The sequence below is a fragment of the Octopus sinensis genome, linkage group LG9 (assembly GCF_006345805.1).
Source record: "Octopus sinensis linkage group LG9, ASM634580v1, whole genome shotgun sequence".
Lineage (NCBI taxonomy): Eukaryota > Metazoa > Mollusca > Cephalopoda > Octopoda > Octopodidae > Octopus > Octopus sinensis.
This window is the reverse complement of record NC_043005.1, coordinates 78,925,112-78,952,308: the sequence shown is the minus strand read 5'-3', so window position 1 is coordinate 78,952,308 and position 27,197 is coordinate 78,925,112.

Here is a 27,197-nt window from a genome sequence, read left to right as displayed (position 1 = left end):
ATTAAAGTTATGGTTAAGAGTTTCAAAATAGAACTATGAAACAGCTATTTGAAAGTATATTATATGAACAATGAGAACGCCTGATAGGGAAAATTAATTTTTCCTAAATGATTGCTTTAAAATGCCAACGAATCATAAAAAAGATGAGGACCAGTAAGATTATCGAAAAAGGTAAAAGGCGAGGAGATGCAAGACACGAGAAAAGGAACGGAAGAAAACAACGCTGATAATGATAAAATAATAATAATAATAATAATAAATACGATAACTGAAGAAAAAAGAAGAATAAGAAGAAGAAGAATAAGAAAAGAAAAAGAAAAAAGAAGAATAAGAAAGAAAGAAGAGAAGGAAGAAGAAAAAAGAAGAAGAAGAGAAGAAAAGAATAGTAGAAGAAGAAGAAGAATAAGAGAAGAAGACAAGAACAAAAGAAAGAAGAACAGAACAGAACAAGAACAAGAACAAGAAGAACAAGAAGAAGAAGAAGAAGAAATGAGAAATAAAACCACTGATAATTGTAATAAATCAAGATATATATATATATATATATATATATATATATATATATATATATATATATATATACAGAGGGAGACAGTGAGAGTGAGAGAGAAACACAACAAAAAGGAAGGTAATTAACGCTGGATGAAGAAAACTATATGAAAAAAATTGAAATAATAACGGGTAAATTGAATGGAATTTTAAATAGCAAATAGAAGCGAGAAAGAAGAGAAGAGAAATAAAATGTAAGAACGTGCGTTTTCATGAAATGCGATGCAAGTAATAAGGAGAAGAAGACTGATAGAAGACTTGATGCAATACTGTAAGAGATTGTCGATAAGTGGGCAACTTTTAAAGAAAGATAGAAAATGTCGTAAAAAAAAGAGTGGTGAAAGATAAAATAAAAATAAAGAAAAATTAAAAGAATATGAAATAAAATAACACAATAAGGTAAAAAGCATATTGTAGTAAAAATCAAACGCATTGGAGAAAGAAGCCAAAAACGAAAATAAGCAGACTTACATGAAATATTTAGAAATAAAGGCGTATATGGAGTAACAGAAATAGGCAGAGTGTGAAAGGGAGCTGTCGAGATCAAAGCCTTATTTGATAGGTTGTTTGACATCCATAAACAAGAGGGGAGAGAAGTGGCAATTATTTTAGTATTTCCTGCTTGAAAACATCTCCTTTGATCTCTAATGTTTTAGACACCTACTTTTAATAACCTATTAGAACCACATCTCGCTTTTTACTATAATTTCTACTTTAAAAATTTCTACATTCTTTTTACCAATTTCTGATATTATATATATGTATGTATATATATATATCCAATATACTATATATATATATATATACACTATATACTATATATATATACTATATATATATATGGATAGATAGATGCATAGATATATAGATAGATAGATAGATAGATAGATAGATAGATAGATAGATAGATAGAAAGAAAGAAAGAAAGAAGAAGAAGAAGAAAGAAGAAAGAATAGATAGATAGATAGATAGATAGATAGATAGATAGATGAGTGGATGAATGGATGGATTGATGGATGGATGGATGATGGTTGGATGGACACGCACACAGAAGCAGACAAGCGCGCGTGCACATATATATATATAAATATATATTATATATATATATATATATTTATTTATATATATATTATATATATATTTTTATATATATTTATATATGCGTATATATATATATATATGTATGTATGAGTATGTAATATATATATATATATATATATATATATATATATATATATATATATATATATATATATATATATATAACACCATATGCACCCATGCATTTACACATTATCCGAACACAGTATATTATTTATTATTAATATTTTCCCTCCACGTCATCCTAACTTCATCTACCTGTCGTTTTGCCTGTCACTTCTGCCTTCAACATTATTAAAGTCCACATGTATTTATTTACCTTTCGCTTTCACCCAATCATCCACCTATTCATTTAGTCATCTGTCTATACTTCATACATCACATTCTACATTATTTAAGGACAACGACAATTAAATAATCATGCATTACGTACATACAGATAGATAAATAGACAGACACGCGATGCATGTATATATTCATATGTATTCTTAAATATTTATACATGCACGGTAAGTAGCATGCTTACCAACCGCATGATTCCGGGTTCAGTTTCACTGCGTGGTACCTTGGGCAAGTGTATAGTCAGACAGGCCACCCAAAAACTGAAAGAAGCCCGTCGTAATTATTTATATGAATATGGATTTATAATATGCAAATATGCCATATGTATATATATATATATATATATAACTGTACAATTATTACCACTTTTCTTTAATAATTAATAAAATTAATGACAACGACCAATTTTTTCCTGTAATTTTTCCTTTATTTTCTTCTTGCACACACACACACACACCACACACACATATATATATATATATACACACACATATATATATGTATATATATACATAAAACATATATAAATTTATAGAAAGTTTAGTAGATAGTTAGATATTATACATACATACAAATATACATACATACATAGACACACACACACACATACATACATACATACATACATACATACATACATACATACATATATATATATATACACACATACATATATATATATAATATATATATACATAAAACATAAATTTATAGAAAGTTTAGTAGATAGTTAGATATTATACATACATACAAATATACATACATACATAGACACACACACACACACACACACACACACATACATACATACATACATACATACATACATATATACAACATACATACATACATACATATGCAATCATACATACATACATACATACATGCATAAGGATGTAAAAATATTTTTCGAGTCTGTGTATTTCCGTATCATATCCATCCATCCATTTACTCGTCATCCATCCGTCCATCCATCCACCCACCCACCCATGTATTCAATCATTTATTAGATGACTATTTATCCAAACACCATTCCATCCATCTCATATTATTTATTTTCTCCCGCTATTTCATCTTCGCAGTTTTTGCGTCCCTCTCTCTCTGCTAATTTTTCTGATATTAACTTCCAAAAAATTGCCTCATTCTTTGAATATCATGTTATCATGGTATGAGCCATAACAATACATACGTAAGTCTTACCATATTGTTAACGTTTTTTTTTTTATTCTTTCTCCTTTTTCAGTAATTTCACTGCGGCCATACCGGAGTCCCACCTTTAGTCGAACAAATCGACCCCAGGACTTTGAAAGCCTAGTAATTATTGTAACGGTCTCTTTTGCCAAACCGTTAATTTACGGGGGCATAAGCACACCAGCATCGGTTGTCAAGCGATGGTGAGGGGGGCAAACTAAGTCACAAAAACACACACATACACACGCATATGCATACGACAGGTTTATTTCAGTTTCCGTCTACCAAATCCACTCACAAGGCTTTGATCGGCTCAAAGCTTTAGTAGAAGACACTTGCCCAAGATGCCATGCATTGGGACTGAACCCGGAACCATGTGGTTGGTACGCAAGTTACTTACCACACAGCCACGTTTTTGCTAAGAACTTAAAGGCTAATTGTGCAGATTTATGTTCGATGGCGTTCCTGGCGTGACTATTCCGTTTATCTGTAATCACAATGTTGAATGTACCCGGCCTTATTTATGACGAAAGAATATGATTTAATGTGGATTACGAGTTATTTCTAGCAATTACGTAGCGGTCCCCTCCTATGCTTTCTAACAATACCAGTTCCAAAGAATGAGTTAAAATTCTGTTGTTGTTGTCGTACTTGCTGCTGTTGCTGCTGCTGCTGCTGATATTGTTGTTGTTGTTTCAGTATCTATCTTCACCCATTATTTCTGAGTAGGGAAAGAGTCATGGGGGTAGAGTCCTCAGGCATCTCGGTAAGGTCCTATCAGAATCAACCCTCAATACTAATCCCGGCTGGTTTCCCAAACATGATCAACTGAAACTATGTCTGTTATCTAACCAGCTCGTTCCTGGTCGACACCAGAGATCATCCTGCCGGTCTATTCTGCGACATTCTAATCACATATCCCGAAGAGCAGTAACGGTGACCATTACAGATTTGTAATGTTTACATACCAGCCCGCTGTATGCGGGGGCTATATGAGCAATGTGTTCGGAGGCCGTGGTAGGTTAGTGGCACCTTGAGCAAGTGTCCTCCAGGCCAAACCCCGAAACATGGCATACACACCCATTACCCACTTTTGTCTTCGATCACATTCTATTCTACTCTAGGCACAAGGGCCGAAATTTTAAGGGAGGAAGTCAGTCGATTAGATCGACCCCAGCACGTAACTGGTACAAAATTATCAACCCCGAAAGGATGAAAGGCAAAGTGGACCTCGGCGGAATTTGTACTGAGAACGTAAAGACAGACGAAATACCTATTTCTTTACTACCCACAAGGGGCTAAACACAAAGAGGATAAACAAGGACAGACAAGGTGATTAAGTCAATTATATATCGACCCCAGTGCGTAATTGGTACTTAATTTATCGACCTCGAAAGGATGAAAGGCAAAGTCGACCTCGGCGGAATTTGAACTCAGAACGTAGCGGCAGACGAAATACCTATTTCTTTACTACCCACAAGGGGCTAAACACAAGATGATAAACAAGGACAGACAAGGTGATTAAGTCAATTATATATCGACCCCAGTGCGTAATTGGTACTTAATTTATCGACCTCGAAAGGATGAAAGGCAAAGTCGACCTCGGCGGAATTTGAACTCAGAACGTAGCGGCAGACGAAATACCTATTTCTTTACTACCCACAAGGGGTTAAACACAGAGAGGACAAACAAAGGCAGACAAACGGATTAAGTCGATTATATCGACCCCAGTGCTTAACTGGTACTTATTTAATCGACCCCGAAAGGATGAAAGGCAAAGTCGACCTCGGCGGAATTTGAACTCAGAACGTAACGGCAGACGAAATACCGCTAAGCATTTCGTCCGGCGTGCTAAAATCTCTACCAGTTCGATCACATTCTCTGTTGCGATAATGCTTTGCCACATACAGCGAGGGTGATATTCCAAAGGCTGGAGGAGTCTGAATGGGAAATAATGCCCCACCCACCATATTCGCCGGACATTGCCCCATCTGATTATCATTTATTTCGCAGTCTTTAAAATTATTTGGACTGAGAAAATATGAATTCTGCAGACGAGGTAAAAATACTGAAGGAGTATTTTTCGTCATGTACAAATAAGTTTTGGAAGAGGGGACTTACAAGTGTACTAGATAGATGGAAGAGCATTGTAGAAAATGAAAGAGAGTATGTTTTAGATTAAAAAAGAACTTTGATATTTTAATTTTGAAAGATAAAAGAAGTATAAAAAAAAGCTACATTACTTATGGGATGACGCAATATTAAAAGAAGTGTGTTTTATAGTCACAAGATATTGGGTTTTTCCGCCTATTGCGCAACGACTTACATTTCAATCTTTTATACTGGTTTCAGTCATTGCACTGCGACCATACTGGGACACCACCTTCAAGCGTTTAGTCCAACAAATTGACCTCATTCTAATTTTTAACCTGGTATTTATTTTATCGGTTTATTTTGTCGAACCTCTAGAATACGGGGCAGTAAGCAAACCAACAACAGTTGGGAAGCGATGGTGTAGAACAAATATACACATGCATACACTTATATGCGTGTAAATATTTGTGTGTGTATATATATATAAATATGTGGAGGTGCAATGGCCTAGTGGTTAGGGCAGCGGACTCGCGGTCGCAGGATCGCGGTTTCGATTCCCAGACCGGGCGTTGTGAGTGTTTATTGAGCGAAAACACCTAAAAGCTCCACGAGGCTCCGGCAGGGGGTGGTGATCCCTGCTGTACTCTTTCACCATTCTTTCTCCCACTCTTTCTTTTGTTGGCCTGCTCGCTTAGCCAGCGGGGTGGCGTCATTCGAAGGCTAAAACAATGCGAACGCATTGTGACCAGCGATGTGTAACAACATCTGATGGTCTGGTCGGTCACATGATCACGTGATATATAAATATATGTGTGTGTGTGTGTCTGTGTGTTATGTATGTATTATTGTGTATGGTATGTATGTACGTATGTATGTATGTATGTATGTATGTATGTAATAGAAGCACTCCGTCAGTTACGACGATGAGTGTCTAGTTGATCCGATCAACGGAACAGCCTGCTCGTGAAATTAATGTGCAAGTGGCTGAGCACTCCACAGACACGTGTCTCCATAACGTAGTTCGCGAGGAGATTCAGCGTGACACAGAGTGTGACAAGGCTGGCTCTTTGAAATACAGGTACAACAGAAACAAGAAGAAAGAGCAAGAGACCAAGTCTCTTACCACACAGCTACGTCTTCACCTTAGTCGATATTTATTTTTGACACTTTTGTTTCATACAATTCATAAGGTTATAAGTTATGGGTAGACATTTTCCTATTACCCATACCGTGTAATTTAGTAGACATCAGGTGAACAGAATCTTTCCGTACTTTAAAATGTACAGACTGGTTGCACACTGAGCCACGCTGATTCTATGTGAGATTTACTTTAAGGGTGAACGTGTCCACAGTCTACTCAGCCACTACTCAGCCACTTACACCTGAAATTATTAAATCCTCGTCGTTGAACGAGGGATACCCACCGTCATCGTCACCCACCGTCATTCGGTTCGATGTACCCCATGAAGATGATTTTCGTCTAATTTTCCCGCTCTATATTCTTTTCTTCGATTTCTTCCTTATTCTTCTCCCTCCCCCTAATCTTTTTCTTCTTCTTCCTACTCCTCCCTCTTCTTATTTCTGTCTCTTTTTTGTTCTTTCTTCTTCTTTTCTCTTTCATTTCCTCCTTCTCTTCCCTCTTTCTCTTCCCCTCACCTCCTCATCCCTCTCCTCTTCCTCCCTCTCCTCCGCATCCCTTCTCTCTTCATCCGTCTCACCCTCCTCTTCCCCTTCATTTTCGTCACCGTCATCCTCATGTTGTCCTCATCTCCCCATTCTTCATGCCACCACCACCATTACAACTACTACTACTTCTTCTACTACTACTACTACTACTACTACTACTACTACTATAATAATACTACTACTAATAATAATAATAATAATAATAATAATAATACTTATTTTATAGCTTTTCCTTTTTATTCCTCATGCATTTTATATTCCACATCCTTCTTCATCCGCTTCTCAATATCCATATTTCTATCCCCGTATTCTCCCTTTATCCTTCCCACCCTTCTTCTTATTCCTCGTCCCCATCATCGTCCACCACACCCGTCTCATCATTTTCATCATCTTCTCCTATCACCTTCTCCTCACCAGATTCCCACCAACCCTTCTTCTTCTTCTTCTTCTTCTTCTTCTTCTTCAGCCTTCGTCGTTCTTCTTCTGTTTTGTTTCTTTGTTAGTTTTTGTACTTGATTTTTTTTTTTTTTTGCTACTTCCCCTTTTCTGTATAAACATTTCTAGCTTCCACAAACGATAAGACACGCTAACAGCTTTAAACAATGATATGATACGGTCATGATGGAAATATATCAGTTGGCAAAGCCGTTGTGTCCTGATGCGTGGACAATAGCCGTGTTTTTGTTTTTGTTTTTATTTTCTCTTTGCTTTATCAAATCATAGAGGACATTCACTCGTCTATCCATGCAAAGACATATGTCTACACACGCGCGCGCGCGCATGCACACATACACACTTACTTTCATTTGTATTCATCTCGAATTTTATTGGGAGTAACCAACTTCTAAATCATTTTTTTTTTTTTGTATTTTTGTCCCTATTGTTGCTGTCCTCTTCAGGAAGGATTAAGACTAATAGAGGCCCTAAGCACTTAAAAGATTTTGGTTCCCCCTTATATCTATACTATATATATATATATATATATATATATATATATATATATATATATAGGCGCAGGAGTGACTGTGTGGTAAATAGCTTGCTAACTAACCACATGGTTCCGGTTCAGTCCTACTGCGTGGCATCTTGGGCAAGTGTCTTCTGCTATAGCCCCGGGCCGACCAATGCCTTGTGAGTGGATTTGGTAGACAGAAACTGAAAGAAGCCTGTCGTATATATGTATATATATATGTGTGTGTCTGTGTTTGTCCCCCTAGCATTGCTTGACAACCGATGCTGGTGTGTTTACGTCCCCGTCACTTAGCGGTTCGGCAAAAGAGACCGATAGAATAAGTAATGGGCTTACAAAGAATAAGTCCCGGGGTCGATTTGCTCGACTAAAGGCGGTGCTCCAGCATGGCCGCAGTCAAATGACTGAAACATGTAAAAGAGTTAAAGAGTATATATATATATATATATATATATATATAATTATATATATATATATATTCTATAAATATATATATATATATATATATATGCAGTTCAGAATATAAACAACAATATACCATAACATTTTTGGCTGTGCGGTACGTAGCTTGCTTACCATCCACATGATTCCGGGTTCAGTCCTACTCCGTGGCAGCTTGGGCAAGTGTCTTCTACTATAGCCTCGGGCCGACCAAAGCCTTGTGAGTGTCTACGCTCACACAAACACACACACACGCACGCACACACACACGCATGCACACACGCACACACACAAACACACACAAACACACACACACACACATACACTTACTTGCATTGTATTCATCTCGAATTTTATTCGGTGTAACCAACTTTAAAATCTTTTTTCTTTTTGTATATTTTTTTTGTCCCTATTGTTGCTATCCTCTTCAGAAAGGATTAAGACCAATAGAGGCCTTAAGCACTTAAAAAATTTTGATTCCCCCATATATATACGTAGTTCAGAATATTAACCATGATATACCATAAAATTTTGGGCTATGTGGTAAGTAGGTTGCTTACCAGCCACATGGTTCCGGGTTCAATCCCACTGCGTGGCACCTTGGGAAAGTGTCTTCTACTATAGCCTCGTGAGTGGATTTGGTAGACGGAAACTGAAAGAAGCTCGTCGTATATATGTATATATATATATATGTTTGTGTGTGTGTGTGTGTGTGGTTGTGTTTGTCCCCCTAACATCGCTTGACAACCGATGCTGGTGTGTTTACATACCCGTAACCAAGCGGTTCGGCAAAAATACTAGGCTTACAAAGTACTTGGCTTACAAAGAATAAGTCCCGGGGTCGATTTGCTCGAGTAAAGGCGGGGCTCCAGCATGGCCACAGTCATATGACTGAAACAAGTAAAGAGTAATGAAATAAAACTAGCAGTAAGATAGAAATTTTAATGCCTAGTTCTGTATTCTTCCTCTTCATTTATATTTGGGTAGTTTTCCCTATGACACCATGAACAATTCGAAATTATATTTCCGATCATATAGACCAGTTTGTATATTATTTTAGCAAGTTTAAAGTGATTTCTTTTGTGCCGTAAATCATTTACCATTTTTGTGGTGCTCCGCCTCCCTTCATGCCGTAGACAGATACGTTTGGTTTAATGATTAATCGGGCATTAATATTCATCATTATTATGTGGATTTAAGTCATTCCTGATTCAAAAGAGTTATGATACTATGAATGACAATTCTATCCTTTCGAAATTTGACCCAAAGCCAGCAATTTTCAGATGGTGGGGAAATATATTTCTTCAATCCCATTGCTCAATGTATGGTAATACAAGATGCTCCTACTTAGTATGAGCTGCTATATTTATTAGTCAATTTTTACTCAAATGACGATCTTTGAGATTTTATACTCACGAGGCTGCAAGGAGCACAAGGAACTGCAAGGAGTACATGGCTAAAAAGTTGAACGGGGCTTCAGCCTATCGGAGGATTAATCCATCCCAAGCTGCCATTTCTAGGCGGAGTGAACTGGAGCAAGATGCAATGTCACTGGCCACCCGATCTGAGAATCGAAACCATGGTTTAACGATCGCGATCCTGGCACTTAAACTACTAGACTACGCGTGTATTCAATGAATTACTCCTTATTTAACAGATCACACCAGATAATATCGCCATACAAATACTTCTAATACGACGTGGTAGCCACGGATAGAATCCTTCTTAATATAAGTTTGTTTGATCAAGGCTAATCCAAAGCTGAACAGCAAAATGGACTTAATGTGGTTGCTTGATCTGCAAAGAATAATAGCCATTAAATCATAGCCAAAAATATGAAATGCGATTTTCCTAAGAGTACTACATTTGGCAAGGTAGTATTCAATACATAATGCTTAAAATGATTTTAAAAAAAACAGAAGTGGGATGAGGAGACAGTATTTTCTGAAAGCCTTTTGATCAAACGTCTGGTTCATCAAGGAATAAGGTGCATTTAATATTTTTTTTCTTTTTCATGTTCTTCCTTTTTTTTTTAATCAAAATGTTCCTAAATGTATGGTTTCCCTCCCTCCCTCCCTCTCGGTCACTCCTCTCTCTATCTTTCTCCCTCTCGTAGTCGGAATATGCCGGTACCCAAAGATTCCTGCATACAGAAGCAAAAAATATTTGCTGTTAATAGGTTAAAATCAGTTTCGCCGACAGAATTGGAGATTTTTTGTTTGTTTGTTTTTTTATTTCTCTGGTAGCCAAAATTCTTGGATGCATCATGTTCCCATTGAAATATTGATAAAACATGATAATTAAACAAAAACGCATCCGCTGGTGAGTATAGTAAGCGCTAACACTCAAAACGAAAAACTTCTAAATGGTGCGTGTCATTCTGCTTTCCACCAAAAATTTTTTGATAGTTAATAACTTTAAAGAAAGGATTTCTTTAAATTTAAATAGATAGATAGATAGATAGATAGATAGATAGATAGATAGATAGATAGATAGATAGTTAGACAGAGAGACACAGAGACAGATAGATAGATCTCGTACTTACATAGATACGGATATACATACGGACATATATATATATATATATATATATATATATTGTAGGTACTGCAAATTTAGAGTGAATACTTGATAAGTGTAAGCACCTGTATATGCCAGATAGTGGCAGAGGTGAGAGAGTATATACCAAATATAAATTAAAAACAGAACACAAAAGATATCGCAGTATCCTTTGTGTTCTATTCTTAATTTATATTTTTATATATATATATATATAAATCCATTCACAAGGCTTTGGTCAGCCCGATGATATATTAAAAGACATTTGCCCAAGGTGCCAAGCAGTGGGACTGAACCCGGAACCATGTGGTTGGTAAGCCAGCCGCTATCACATAGCCACTCCTGCGCCTATATATATATATATATATTATATATATATATATACATATATATATATATATATATATACATATATATATATATATATGCATACATATATATATATATATATGTATGTATGTATGTATGTATATATATACATATATATGCATATGTATACATATATGTGTGTGTATACATGTATATATATATATATATATAATAAGTAAAAATACAGAAAAAATTCAAGGGAAAAGAAAAGCAAAAAACAAACGCTAGGACGTAGCACAAGGTGCGAAACTGAATATTAGAATTTGGACCTCCCGTTTACCTCCTGTACGTTTTTACATTTAGTAGACTTTATGTCGCTTTTTTATTCAGCACGCATCTTTTCATTTACATGTATATATACACACATATGCATTCATGCATTATACATATATATGTACATATACGTCAGTGCATAAAGAGGAAGAGGAAAAAAGAGAGAAGCAGGATGTGTAGTTGTTATGTTTGCATTGATGGAATTGTGAACAAACTGAATATGATCCAGGTCGAGTCCATTCTTTTTCTATTTAAACAAGGACAGGCATGGAGGCATTATAATGGCGGATCTAATAAATGAAGTCAGAATTTAAAACAAGAAAATAACACCTTTAATTATCTGTCTGTTTCTATCCCTTTTCTCATTCCCTCCGCCCTCTTTCTCTCTCCCCCACTCTCTCTCTCCTTCTTTCTCTCTCTTTCTCTGTCTCTCTCTCTCTCTGTCTCTCTCTCTTTCTCTCTCTCTCCCAACAGTCAAAGAACTTTATTCTTCTCCCTTTTACCAGCTTAATTCCTTTCATCTTAGTTGTTCATTCGTCTGGTTGCCTTTACCACTTTGCAGTTCTATTAAACACGCATTCTCTCTCTCTCCCTCTCCCTCTCTCTTCCTCCTCTCTCTCTCTCTCACACACACACATTTAGAGGCACACATTCTCTCTCACCACCTCTCACTATCTATCTATCTATCTGTCTGTCTATCTCTGTCTCTTTCTTTACACAAGCACACGTTTCCTTCACGACCAAGTTATTCAAATTGGTCGCGTAAACAAAGTATTCGTAACCAGATCATGGATCATTCGTTCATTTCTTGAGGTAATATCATTACGACTATTGAAGAGAGCCAGCAAAAAGATTGTATATATATATACATTATATATATATATATATATATATATATATATTATATACACATATACATACATATATAAATATATATATCTATACATATACATATACTATATATATATATATATACATATATATATATATATATATATATATATATATATATAAAATGTATGTGTATTTTTTCAATGTTTACAAATAACACGGGAAAAATAAATAATAGTTTCCAGGGTAGCAAAAAAAAAGAGGTAGAAATTCCAGGTTTTAGTGAAATGTTTTTGTATTACATAGATAAATAAGTAATTGGAGTTAAACGCAGGTGTTAATCAAATCTTTATACTTCCGACATATGTTTCGAAGAAAACATTGGTATCATTCCAGAAGCAATAAAATGTTGTAAAACAATGCAATTGTTCAGGGTAATGGACTCCTTTCCAAAGGACCTATATAGGTTTGCCTTTTGGAGCCCCGACTTGGAACTGCAGGATTGACCGCGAGAGGCGTAGAGCCCGGTCGGGGAGAAAAGCTAAGAGGCGTTAGTGCCTCAATTTGAATTTGTATTATTTGTATTTTTTGGTAGGTGGCTCAGCGCCTCAATTTGTAAGAACAATTTCGTCCATTTTTGAACTAGGGTAAGAGGTTCAATACGTCATTTTATTTTGTTATTCAAAAAAAGAGAACACTGTTTCCGTGAATGCAACAATCGGTAGGCGTTATCTGCTTCTTCCACCAACCATTTCTTTCATTACATCATCATTGTGTCTGTGTCCAGCCCGCAGCTACTGCCTCTATGTACGGCTTTTATAGCCAATTCAATGAAATAAAGTAGCTCACTTACCAACCACATGGTTCCAGGTTCAGTCCCACTGCGTGGCACCTTGGACAAGTGTCTTCTTCTATAGCCTCGGGCCAACCAAAGCCTTGTGAGTGGATTTGGTAGACGGAAACTGAAAGAAGCCCGTCGTATATATATATATATATATAATGTGACCGCGTGTCACATTATAATGTTGGCGATTTCTTTTCCTCCGTCTTCCCTTCTTTGGATCTTTCCTTTTCCTATGTTTTTGACAAAGAGCTCCGCTCGAAACGTTAAACCCTCCTTCCTTCCTTCTTTCCTGAGCGTCCAATAATACTATACTTGTTCCACGTCCTCGCGTTATTGTGTTTTCTCTTTGCGTTTTCATGTTTGGATACATATATATTTGTATATGTGTGTGTGTGTATATGTTTGTGTGCCTGTAATAGTCCCGCCCACCATCGCTTGACAACAGATGCTGGTGTGTTTACGTCCCCGTAACTTAGCGGTTCGGCAAAAGAGATCGATAGAATAAGTGCTAGGCTTACAAAGCATAAGCCCTGGGGTCGATTTGCTCGATCAAAGGCGGTGCTCCAGCATGGCCACAGTCAAATGACTGAAACAAGTAAAATAATAAGAGTGAAAGAGTAATATTTTCTCTTCAGAAATCTCAAGTTATTCTGACAGTTGTAAAAAATCTGAGAATGTGAATCATATATACTGCATGGACACCCGGGAATTATGCTCTGTTTATCACGTGATAAACAATATAAGCAAAGAGTTAATTTAGGACTAAAATGTGATCATTTATATCCTTCTGTATAAAACAATATTTTTCTATATATACTCAATATTTATACATACTGCATTTTTATCACTCCGTTTTCTACATTTCATCCTTGTGTATAATATCGCGATTCTCTCTATCATATTATGTTCAAGCGCTTAACAATCTCTGCAATTTTCACTGTTTAATTCTAGGATGGCTAAAACCTCATTTGGCCGTTCCATATTTTTTGTTCTGTCTCTCTCTCCCCCTCTCTCTCTCTCTCTTTCTCTCTCTCTTTCTCTCTCTCTCTCTCTTTCTCTATCTCTCGCTCTCCTTCTCCCTCTCTCCCTCTCTCACTCTCTCTCTCTCAATTTGTTCTATCTCTCCTCTGGTCTCCCGCTCCATTCTACGCCACTTCTTTTAAAATCTAAAACACTCAACCTTTCTCCCCGTCGCTTTGTCTGTGTATTTGAGAGACAGAAACAGACACAAAACCAAAACAACAACAAAACAAAAAAAAAGAAACAGAGAAAAAGAAAACAAACTAGAAAAATAAAAGAAAGAAAGAAAGAAAGAAAGGGTGGATTTTGCTGAATTATTTGCTTCCACTTCCAAGGTTATTGTTTAAGGTCTCCTCTTACTTCTCCTCCACCCCAACTCTCTTCTTTGTCGTGCGCCTCCTCAAGTGTCCTCCTTGAAACAGTCACTCCCTCACTACCACACTCTTAATACCATCCACCAAATGTCCTTCCTCCGCTTACTCCTCTCCCTTCTCTCTCTCTCTCTCTCTCTCTCTCTCTCTCTCTCAACCTGTGCTATCCATTTGAAGATGACAACAACATTTTATAGGTTTATCATTAATTTTAGCCATTTACTTTGTCACTACTCCTCCCTCCCTTTAATTTTTATTTGACTCACACACACATCCACACACACACATCCAGGCACAAGCATGCTCAAAACCAAACACACATACACACGCAAATCAAAGCACACACCACACACACATACACAAACAGTCCTACACCACTATGCTCTCTCAAACTAACAGACTCATACACAAATTAATGCACACCACATACATGCACATACACACATATACACTCACATATTCACACACATACAGAAGCATGCTCACAAACACTATCTCGCCCTCTCACACACACATAAGCTCACAAACAAACACACGAAATCACGAATCAATGTCCACGCTCTCTCCGCCTCTCTCTCATACACACACACACACACACACACTAGATGTTTTTTGTTGTTTTTTTCCTCTGACCCGATCCATTTTTTCCCTTTATCCATCCTCCCGTTCCCTTCCCTTTTTTTTTATTCAGGCATCATATTATTTTCCCTCAATTATTCCACACAGCCACTTCTACTACACCACACATTCGAAACCGCTTCCCCCCATTTCGTTTGTAGGATCCATTAAACAAATTCTCGACCCTACTACGAAATATTTCTCTCTTCATCCATTCTCTTTCCACATTTGTATCCTTGTTGATTTTGTTTTCTTTGCATTGTATTTTTCTTCTTTAATTTGTTTTATTTGTTATAAATTTAAACTTCATATAGAACGGTCGACAATCAGAGCATTCTCGGAGAATTTTTGGCTTCTTGACCCTTTCTTTCGAAACACAATAGACGGGTTTTTACAGCAAAATAATATTCATTAGATTCTATTGCTACCATCCTACTTATGTCACTATCAACTCCGGTTTCCGACATACATCAACACCATTATTTCTGGTGGAACCTCTCCAGCTTCTTTAGAACTTTCATCACTTCATCTTTCTACGACGCATTCTCCGGCTTTCAACTCTAACCTCTTAACTGGATTTCTATTTATCGATAAGTCTTTGATGGTAAGTCACTTTTATTCAATAAGAAACTCCAATCCTGAGTGGATTGTTCTCCGTTCAGAACCACACTGAAAAACTAGAATAAGTGGATAGATGAGACCTAGAAAATAAGACTACGTTACAAGGAGGGTTTTTAATAACAGTGGAGTAAGAGAAGGTTAAGAACGGCTTAACCAGATACACCAAAGAAAAACATGTGTGCATACACTGAAATAATAAATCGTGGCTGCAAACATGTCATCATTATCTGACTTCTGATTAGTGTTTGAATAAAGATGCCTTGCTATTGTCTCTCGTTTAACTGCCTTCTTAGAAGAGATTCGTATGTCTGCACAGCGGGAAGTATCACTGTAGAAAGCAACGACGTACGGTACTATCTCGAAGATGAAGTACAGTACACACACACACACCACACACACACACATATGTGTGTGTGTGTGTGGTGCGCGCAACTATGTGGTAAGTAGCTTGCTTACCAACCACATGGTTCCGGGTTCAGTCCCACAGCGTGGCACTTTGGGCAAGTATCTTCTGCTATAGCCTCTGGCCGATCAAAGCCTTCTGATTGGATTTGGTAGACGGAATCTGAAAGAGGCTAGTGGTATATATGTATATGTATGTATACATATATATATATGTGTGTGTGTGTATGTTTGTATGTCTGTGTTTGTACCCTCCCCCGCCCAACATCGCTTGACAACTGATGCTGGTGTGTTGACGTCCTCGTAACTTAGCGGTTCGGCGAAGACAGATAGAATAAGTACTAGGCTTACAAACAATAAGTTCTGGAGTCGATTTTCTCGACTAAAGGAGATGCTCCAGCATGGCCGCAGTCAAATGACTGAAACAAGTAAAAGAATATATTTATATATATGTGTGTATATATATATATATATATATATATATATATGTGTGTGTGTGTGTGTGTGTGTGTAACTACATAATGTAATGTATTTTGGGTTTATATGAAATAGTTGTATGTGATTCGAATTAGATTATTAGATTTGGTTGCTATTTCTTACAAGTGACCAACCACTTAAAGGTTCTTTCGTATTCTCGCATAATGTTCAAAGCTAGAATTTGAAGTTAGCATTAAAGATGCATTCGTTCGAATGTGAACTTAAGAGTGAACATCGTAACGAAAGGACTTTTAACAGAAGGCATTTGTTAAATGCGGCAAACTGGCAGAATCGTTAGCGCGCCGGGCAAAACGCTAATAATATTTCATACCTCGATTATAAGTTCTGAGTTCAAATTCTGTCATGGTCTAACGTGCTTTTCATACTTTCGGGGTCGAAAACATAAGTACCAGTCATGTACCGGTGTCGATGTAATCGACTAGCCTCCTCTCTTAAAATTTCAGGCCTTGTACCTATAGTAGAAAAGATTTCGTTTTAAAATTTTAATGAGGCGCCGAAAGAATCGTTTTAAGCGTCAAGTAAAATGCCATATTGTATGTCTCCCGCTTCTTTCCATACTGCGTTCAAATCCCACAAAATTAAACTTTGTCTTTTATTCCTTCGGGGTCGGTAATGGAAAGTACCAGTCGATTACTAGCATCGATTACATCGACTAATCACCCATTCTTCTAAACATCAAAACGCATTATTTCTTCCGAATTTAAGGCGGCAAGCTGGCAGAATCGTTAGCACACAGGGCGAAATGCGTAGCCGTATTTCGTCTGCCGCTACGTTCTGAGTTCAAATTCCGCCGAGGTCGACTTTGCCTTTTATCCTTTCGGGGTAGATGAATTAAGTACCAGTTACGAACTGGGGTTGATATAATCGACTTAATCTGTTTGTCTGTGCTTGTTCTTCCCCTCTGTGTTTAGCTCCTTGTGGGTAGTAAAGAAATAGGTTTTTCGTCTGCCGCTAAGTTCAGACTTAATCTGTTTGTCTGTCCTCTCTGTGTTTAGCCCCTTGTGGGTAGTAAGGAAATAGAAATAGGTATTTCGTCTGCTGTTATGATCTGAGTTCAAATTCCGCCGAAGTCGACTTTGCCTTTCATCCTTTCGGGGTCGATAAATTAAGTAACAGTTACGCACTGGAGTCGATATAATCGAATAGCTCCTTGCCCATAAATTTTCAAGGCCTTGTGCCTAGAGTAGAAATAAATATTTCTTCCGAATTTACATACTGACTTCAAATTCCGCCGGGCTCTACTTTGCCTTTCGTCCTTTCGGGATCGAAAAAATAAGTTCCAGTTGAGAACCGGACATCAATGTAACCGATTCATCTCCTTCCTCGAAATTGCTGCCCTTATGCCAACATTTAAAATCAATATTATAGTGTGTTTTGGCATATATTGTGTAATTTATTTTTCATATTTGAGATGCTACTTTTTGATTTGTGTTCGATTTTAAAATTACAACTTGGAGGCCAAAGTTACTCTATTACCAGCATGTGATTAGAATGTTGCAGGGAAAAATCGTAATTCTACAAGCGGAGTCAACCGGCGGCACATTTAGAGGAAGATCAAGACCAAAATGGTTGGATAATATCCAGTGTCTCTGTCGGTCATGCTTGGGAATCGAACTGGAAGGCACAATGACGGTTGTTTCTCATCAAACCCTAAGAAGAAGGTGTCTGAGGACCCTTTTTCCTACCACACTCCCAAGAATTTAGTGAGGAGAAGACAGATGGGTGAGTCTGGCAAACCAAGTAATTATGTAGAGACGCCTTCATTGACTCGCAGAACTGATTTCGTGTGTTGGACTTTACATTTCCATGGGTTAAACAAACATTATTTAGCAGAGTCGTTCCTGCGGCGGACAGAATACTTTGTGACATTTCTCCCGAGTCAGAACGTTCCGAGTTCAAATGCTGCCGGGGTCTCGACTTCACCTTTCAAACTTTCGTGGTCGATAGAATAAGTACCTGTTGATCACTGGCGTCGAAGTAATCGACTTACCCCTCCCCCGACTTGCTGGCCTGTGCCAAAGTTTGAAACCAATATATCCAATATGAACTTCGTCAAACGTACATTTTTTGTAAGGAGACACATTTTATATCTAAATTCCATATAGCAAAAATTGCCACTTTGAATATGGAGTCAATCATTATAGATATAATATCCATCCCCTCAACATACACACACAAACACACAAAGAATGTTTTAATGAGCTTTACCATTCTCGAAGTTCCTGCATTAGCAATGATTTCGTTTGATTTGTGGCAAAGTAGAGATTTAGAAGGAAGGAAGAAATATAGTCGATCGTATCAAATGCAAATATATTATAGCTACTTATAATTTCGACCCAGGAGGGATGAAAATAGGGAGAGAAAACTACTGCGAGGTTTGAATTTCGAATAACAAGATGGCGAACTATGAGCATTTTTATAATCCTGCGTTCCTGCGTAAGTGATGTCATTTCGTAATGCAGAATTGCAGAATATTCCATATTTTACATTATTTTTGTTCCGAGTCACTAAAGGGAGAGATTGAGAACGAGAGAGATAGTGTGGGACGAAGAGAGAAGGAGTTTGAAGAGAGACAATAATTACAGAAATAGATAGATAGATAGATAGATAGATATGTGTAGAAAAGGAGAGAGAGAGAGAGGAGAGAGTAACGACAGAGGAAACAGAAGAAGAGAAGAAAATGAAGTGAATATTATCCCTTGTTGGATTATTAGATAAAGAAAAGGGGAGAGAAGGAAAGTTAGCAGTAATAATTAGAGGGGTTGTAACAACCAGACAAGCTGACAAAACAGCAACAAAAAGAAGCAAAGAAATTAACGGGAAGTAAGGAGCGTTGAAAGAATAAGTGCCGGGGAAAGCAATGGATATGGAAATAGACGAGAATGGTAAACAAATGTGTTGGGCTGTGGGAGGTAAGTTTAGTTTAGTCTGTATTTATGCAAAAGAACACTCTAGTTAACTATAATTAGAGGAGAACCTAAGAGCCGAGCTAATGGTAGACTGCGACGCAATATTGTGCCTTATTTCCAACAGACAATATTATAATACATACTCCATTTTGTAGCCCCTTACCGTAATTATTCTGTTTTTGTTTTGTTTAGTAGTTTGTTGCTTTGTTTTCGTTTGTTTCTTTTGTATTTTGAGTTGTTGTTTTTTTTTTTTCTGTTTTGCTTTTGCTTTTTTTCTTTTTTCTCCTGTTCACACTATCGTTGGTTTAGTACCGACCGGAAGAAAGAGAACAAGCTGACAATGTTTCTTTGATATCTCATACAATTATAACAATGACACGGATTACTGCCTAAATAAATACACGCACACATACAGACAAGTGTCCGCGAAAATATGTGTGTGTGTGTGTGAGTGTGTGTGTATGTATATATATATATATATATCACCGTGATCACCGTGATCGACCAGGCTATCAGATGTTGCTACACATCGCTGGTCACAATGCGCTTCGCATTGTATTAGCCTTCAAATGACGCCACCTTGCTGGCTAAGCGAGCATGCCAACAGAAGAAAGAGCGAGAGACAGTTGTGGCGAAAGAGTACAGCAGGGATTGCCACCACCCCCTGCCGGAGCCTCGTGGAGCTCTAAGTGTTTTCGCTCAATAAACACTCGCGATGCCCGGTCTGGGAATCGAAACCGCGAGCCTACGACCCTGACCACTGGGCCATTGCATATATATATATATATATATATATATATATCTTATTACTTGTTTCAGTCATTAGACTGCGACCATACTGAGGCAACGACTTGAAGGGTTTCAGTAGAATAAATTGACCCCTGTAAATATTTTTAAATCTGGTTCTGATTTTATTATCACTATAGTCTATTTCCAAACCGCTAAGTTGCGTGGACGCAAGCGAACAACACCATTTGTCAAGTGTTAAATGTGTTTTGTGAGGGGACAAACACACCCACAAATTTTCCCCTCTCACTCAAAAACAAACACACACACATACACACATATATATACGACCGGTTTCAATACAGTTTGCCCCAGTTAAATTCACTCACAACTGATTCGTCAGTTCGAGGCTATACTAGAAGTCAATCGCACACGGTTTCGCGCAGTTATATTGAATCCAAAATCCTGTAGTCGCAAGCTTATTAATCAACAGCCATGCCTATGGTTCCGGGTTCAGTCCCATTGCGTGGCACCGTGGGTAAGTGTCTTCTACTAAAGGCCGACCAAAGCCTTGAGAGTGCATTTGATAGACGGAAACTGAAAAAAGCCCGTCGTATATATGTATATATGTATGTGTGTGTATATGTTTGTGTGTCTGTGTTTGTCCTCCCAACATTGCTTGACAACCGATGCTGGTGTATTTACGTCTCCGTCACTTAGCGGTTCGGCAAAAGAGACCGATAGATTAAGTACTAGGCTTCCAAAGAATAAGTCCTGGGGTCGATTTGCTCGACTGAAGGCGATGCTCCAGCATGGCCGCAGTCAAATGACTGAAACAAGTAAAAGAGTAATGTATTGATGCTATCAAATGGACTGCATCCATGTTCGATCACATCAACCCAAGTACACATTCTACCTCGGTTCCTATTTTATCCTTGACCATTTATTCAGTATTTAAGTTACCTTATGCAATAGAAGTACGCAATTTACCATTCCAATAGAAAGTAAATAAGCAAAATCCTGACGAGTTTAATATCGATAGAATGGTGTCCAAACTTACTATATGTATTTCATAATATTTCATAATTTCTCTCTTATTTCTGATTTGGTTTCAAATTTCGGCACGAGCCAGCAAGGTCAGAGTGGAGATAAGTCGATTACATCAGCCTCAGGGCTCAACTGTTGCTTATTTTATCGACCTCTATCACCCACGAAAAGAAGGATGAAAGGCAAAGTCGACCGCGGAGGGCTTTCAACTCAGAATGCAAAGACGTACGAAATGCCGCTTAGCATTTGGCCCGGTGTGCTAAGGAATCTGTCATCTCACTGCTCTAGCTATGTAAAACATTGACGACATTGTGCGATTACGGAGGACGATCACATTGAGGTGTGGTGCCTGAAAATTTTCGTTTCAATATCCAGCAAATTCTTAAAGAATTAGGCTTCTTTAAGTTCGACTGTGTCTTTCATCTTTTCGGGGTCGATAAATTAAGTACCAGTTACGCAGTGGGGTCGATGTAATTGACTAAATCCTTTTGTCTGTCCTTCTTTGTCTCCTCTATGTTTAGCCTCTTGTGGGCAATAAAGAAATAAGTATGAAACACACATACACACACATATATATATATATATTAGTTTCTACTCTAGGCAGAAAGCCCAAAATTTTAGGGGAGGGGTCCAGTCGATTAGATAAACCCCAGTACGCAACTGGTATTTAATTTATCGACCCCGAAAGGATGAAAGGCAAAGTCGACCTCGGCGGAATTTGAACTCAGAACACAAAGACAGACGAAATACCTATTTCTTTACTATCCACAAGGGGCTAAACACAGAGAGGACAAACAAGGACAAACAAACGTATTAAGTCGATTATATCGACCCCAGTGCGTAACTGGTACTTATTTAATCGACCCCGAAAGGATGTAAGGCAAAGTCGACCCCTGCGGAATTTGAACTCAGAACGTAACGGCAGACGAAATACCGGCAAGCATTTCGCCTGGCGAGCTAACGTTTCTGCCAGCTCACCTGCGTGTGTGTGTGCGTGTGTGTATTACCAGGGTTATTGTATAAGACACGCAAAGCGCTACACAGAGGGACTAACTGAATCCAGACCATGCGGTTCCGCAACAAACTTCTTACCGCCAAGCAGTGTGTGTGTATTGCTCACTGTTTCATGAAAATAATAACGATAATGATTTGTGACATTGCCGTAAAGCAAACCAATCTCGAACGCATAGAGTCACGCCGTGTTTTATTTATTATTTTTCTTGCCGAATACGGAAGTATAGGCGTCGAGAGTTTCATGGAGTTCCAACCACATCCTGTCATTCTAAATGTAATTATAATAATTTGATTTTTATTTGCCATCAAACTACAATCATCCGCATTACACTTGAATCATAAACAAGGATTTACAAAATGGCGAGGAACACAAATGATACACAAAGCTAAATTAAATATAAATAAGAGAAGGGGAAAGACTTTATACAATATACGGAACATGATGTTTATAGCTAATTACAAGAAATAATTAATCGTAGAAGTACAAATAGATATTGGCATAACTAAAAGAGATATCAAGGATAACGCACAGATTCCCGAGTTAAGGCTCCCACAGTTTGTCCATCTTGTTAAGTGTGGTATTCTTTTTCCAATTACAGGGAATAATTAAAGGGTTAGGTATACATAGATTCTTCGTTTTTGTATTTGGTTTACAAGATTCTTGATGTGAATTTGTGTGTTGATATAATTTTTGTGTGTGTTTTGGGAAGGTCATTATGCTAATAACGATAAAATACACACAGGCTCAATTCTACTTCTTCTTAGTCTCTAACTCACTGAAAAAGTCGGGAACAGTGACGAAAGAACTTTGATTAACAAAAAAAAAACCATTGACTGTTCAGCCAGTACATTAAACACACGATCGATCAGTTATTTCTTTTTTATATTTAACCCCTTAATGCCGGTATTACCCGAAGCATGCAAGACACTGCTCCGTTTGTTTTTTTTTTTTATCTGAGGCCACACAAACACACAAGTGCCAACGAACTTGTGTCTATTTACGTTCACCGTTACAATAACATAGCTTCATACATTTATGTCAACCGGTTTATGAAAACGAACAGTGTGAAGCTATTCATCATAGTATGATATGCATAAGTTATTCTGCTCAAGTTCAGAAAACAGCTTACGTGTGGTACAACTCAAAACACGGTATTATGCTTGTAAAGTATCCGCGTGCCATTGGTCTACTGCTAGTCTCATGACTTGAACCTATAATAGCTAAGATAATGCACGAGACGGCGAGCGGGCGCACCTAGAGAGATAAAGTACACGATAGCGAATGTAAACATACGTCAGCCGCTAAAAAGTCCGTGATAGATGTAGGGCAGCTCTGCATCGTATATTTACGTTAACCGCGGTTAGGCAAGCAAAAGTGTGATCGCATATTTGCGTCAACCGTTGTCAAGGGGTTAAACAAAACTTACAATAAAGTGTAATTGAACCTGTGCTTTTGCTACTTTTAATTGGCATAATGACTTTCCCAAGGCACAATAAAATATACATACATATAGATATAATTAATTTAAAGAGAAAACATTGCAGGGAAATACATAACCTCTTATTCAATGAAAGCTCACCAAAAGTATGACCTACCAGCAGGCATTAAATACAACTTGTTCCAAAAGTTCCGGCCAGTATTTCGTGTGTTGCAGCACTCAAGAAACTGTCCATGTCTTTGAGACAAAATAAGCAGAGTTATGAAGAGAAAAAAGAAAGGCAAAATCGACCTCGGCGGAATTTGAACTCAGAACGTAAAGACAGACGAAATACTGCTAAGCATTTCGCCCGGCGTGCTCACCGCCTTCAGAAAAAAAAATTAATTTACCATATTGTTCCTCTTCCGTTTGCCATCCCTGTTTCCTCCCCATCATTTTGTCGCAAAATGATGGCATGGTGCGTTTCTAATAAAGATTTGTAACAATGACTGTAGGCTGCGCATTCCGTGAGAATGTATATATGATCCTATTTACCTCTTCATTGGACCGGTATCTGTTTTATCGAATTCAGCATGATAAGCGCTAAAGCCAAAGCGGGTTTTGAACTTATAATGTGAAAAAAGAAGAACAGAATACATAACTACCAGATTTGTCTGTCTATTTACTCTTATAATGATTGCAAGTTAATAAATAATGTCTTGTGTCCTAGGACTCTTAGAGCCGGTTACACGTGAATCGAAACTACGATCCGACGATCGCAATACCCCTAACCACTAGCCTATGTGATGTGTCTTCATTCAATACTGGTTACTAAAATAGGAATAAAGTCACAAATTTTACGGTTGAGTAAACAGTGAGTTAAAATCAACCATGTTTTTAACTGGTGCTTTAATTTATCGACACCCGAAAGAATGAAACATAAAAAAGGTCCCGGTGGGATTTGAACACAGAATGCAAATTGACCTAGCTAATTATTGCAAATCATTTTTGCCAGCTATTCTACTAATTCTGTCAATCCACAAACCTCTGTTATAGGAAAGCCAACAACAACGAAAACAAAAGCTAAATTTCAACGAGAGCGCTGCGTTAAAAGGGACACACGTGGTGGCATTTAATGTAAGCTGGATGACGTGTGTGAGGGAACAGTTAAAGAGATTTGACAACGAACCAAAAATAGAACATATTCATTTATTTTTTTATTAATGTTATTCATTTTTAGATATTTAAATTTCTTGAATTAAAAAAAAAACGAAATAATTTATGCAACCCTTTGTCTGGAAACACTTTATCATTAATTTCATTAATTTCATTAATGTCTTCCTGTTAATTATTGCCATTGTTTCACAATACTTCCTTACATTGTTTTAATAAATACCGAAATCCTCTAAAGTATACATACATACGTACGTGTATGTGTGCGTGTGTGTGCGTATGTATGTTGTTGTTGTTGCTGTGTGTGTGTGTAATAACTGCGATAGTTACCATGAGAGAAACTCTCATGGATTTTGGGTGCATATAAACTCTCGTGTTTAAATCGCTAGCGGGAGATAAATAAACCGTTATCGCCACCGCCGAGATTACCAGATCATGTGATTTCGGCCTTCCTTGGCCTTGTAAATGGTAGACGTTCGACAACTGGAAATAACAGTGATACCTTCGCGAGCGATATACATAGAATCTCAGTGCTTAATCAAGCATTAATATCGCGAATAGCCAGCGAGCTGATAGAAAACGTATTTTACATATAATTACAGGATAAAATTTCTTATCGAGTTGAATCAAATAGATTCCCTGGGCCGGTTTCCTGGATATCCTGGCGCCTGGCGTATATACATTCCACCATCCTGGACAAGACGCTGGGTCATCGGAGGAATACTAATTTTCGCCATCTGAGTGGATTGGAATAACGTGAAATTAAGTGTTTTGCTAAAGAACACAACACGCACCCAGTCCAAGAATCGAAAACACAATCTTATGATCATGAGTCCAACATCCTAACCACTAAGCCACACGCCTCCACGTGTGTGTGATGTGTGTGTGTGTGTGTATGTGTGTGTGTGTGTGTGTGTGTGTGCGTGTTGGAATAATCTTATAAATAGTGCGTGAGTCGGTATTCTACAGAGAATAAACATTATTGAACGCAAGGTAACAACTTTTTTCCGTGTTCTGAAAGGTATTTACTCGATTTTCTTAGCTGTCTTCACAACCACCCTGCGTGAGAAAATTTCTTATATTCTGTAGTGTATATATATATATATATATATATATAAAAACATTCATTCTTATATTATTGCGGCGTTACGTGCACCCCCCCCCCGTTTGTTTGTCCAATTTAAACCCTGCACGACTTCTATACACACTGTCTTTTCTACCCGCCATGCTTCTTCACCAAACTTTTTGGCGCCCTCCGATTCTTCCCCTCTCTTCTCCCATCCTCCTCCCCTCTTCCTCCCATCCTCCTTAATCCCTTCTTTCTCCTTTTCTCTTGGTCACTGATTCTGTCCCCTGCCTTCCACCCTCTTTGATTCTCTCTTCTGTCTCTCTTTCTCTCTCTCCTGCGACCTGCTGCTTCTAAACATTCTGTTGGCCTTCGTATCTCGACCAACATGTGTCCCCGCTACCGAAACGGTAATTATTTCTACGCCAGCTATGTTGTTGTTGTTGTTTTTGTCTCATTTGGTCTAAAGTCGTATGACAACCACCGTTATATATATTTTGTTTATTCATTACTGTTTTCAATTCGTTTTCGTCTCTTGTATTCACATCCGTCTTGTGCGTTCACATTCCTGTCTTCTACCAAGAAATCTAATGCTTACAGCTTAGTTTTTTTCTTGGGCTGGCCGAGTTGGAGCAAATATCAGAATTGAACAGCCGAAATTTGCTATGATGATTCGATGTCTGACTGAAGATTGAAGGCTTCGAATGATTTGTCTGTGTTCCGTGTTCGTCCCTTCCTGTATTTCACGTTCATTATATATAAAAACATTCATTCTTATATATATACATATATATATATATATATACAGAGAGACAGAGAGAGAGAATAAACGACATTCTTTATTGAATCACTGAAATTGTTTCCACACATTCTTACGCCCTTGGTACATTGTTGACATTTTATGCTACCATTATCTTGCAACCATGGTGTAAAAGGCACCTCTTCGGGTGATTGATTAAAAATGTCTTTCCTTAGATTCTCCCGTCATTTCAGTCGGTGTGATAATGCATACACATAGTGATATGTCATTCCCAGCAGTTTACAGACAAAACTCGTATACATAT